The sequence below is a fragment of the Arachis duranensis genome, chromosome 2, assembly GCF_000817695.3.
Source record: "Arachis duranensis cultivar V14167 chromosome 2, aradu.V14167.gnm2.J7QH, whole genome shotgun sequence".
Lineage (NCBI taxonomy): Eukaryota > Viridiplantae > Streptophyta > Magnoliopsida > Fabales > Fabaceae > Arachis > Arachis duranensis.
In genome coordinates, this window is record NC_029773.3 from 63,404,494 (window position 1) to 63,405,567 (window position 1,074).

A 1,074-nucleotide genomic window follows, 5' to 3' on the forward strand; every position below is an offset into this window, starting at 1 on the left:
TTTTTTGTATTTCTGGGTATTCATCTTTTCTTAGCTTGAAGGGTAACTCCGGAACAACATCTTTGCTTGACATCCAGCTAAAGATACGCTCGTTGTGTTTGGATTTGAATCTTCTTTGATCAAAGGTGTCTTGTCCTTCATCTTCTCTCCTATCCCTTGATGATGAGGCCATTGAAATTCACTTGCAAGGGTTGAATCTCCCACACCAAACTTAGATGAATGCTTGTCCTCAAGCACAAGGAAAATGGTTGTGAATGGAAGAGATATATGACAACAATGTGACTTAGGCAAGCTAGAAATTGATGGTGAAAGGGGGTGGAGTGTTTCGGTTATGTGAGGAGATGTGATGCTTCAAGAGTTTTGTTGGGTAAAGATAAGGTTCAAGGCTAGAATTTGTGAAACATGGAATGGGTTGGAGGTTGAGTATGAGTTTGGGTAATGAAATGAGGTTATGGGGGTAGAAGAATGAGTGATGAAGAATGAGGTTTGATGAATATGGTTGAAGTATTTAAAGTGAAAGTTGGTGGGGATGCATGGTTCTAGTGACATTTAAGGCTCGGTCATGGCATGGGGAGCATGCTTCCTTGTGCCCAATGCATGTTGAGTTGTTTTTCCCCATGCACAAAGTTCAAAACTCATGTGACTTCCCTTCCTTGTGTATCCGTGACCTCACTCACCAAGATTCCCCATCATTTCTTTCTTTCTTTCATTATATGCTTCCAAGATTCCCCATCACTTCTTTCTTTCTTTCCTGCAACAAAATTCCAAAAGTTTGAGATTCTTAAAGTGACATTAATAGCTAAAAACTTATGATGATATTCCTATGCACAATTGACTAAACTAAAATTAAAATTTATGAATCTATTTTTTCTAGCATTAGTAATGTAAGTAAAGACACCAAACTTAGTTTGTGACTAAGTGTTCTATGGAATTAATTCCAAAGATAGCCACACCAAACTTAGTATTTTACCTACATTATATGCTATTTCAACGTTCTTTTCTCTCTCTTTTTTTTTTCAACTAAAATAATTGACTATACTTCCATAGTCTAGCATTTTCGTGTATGTATGGACA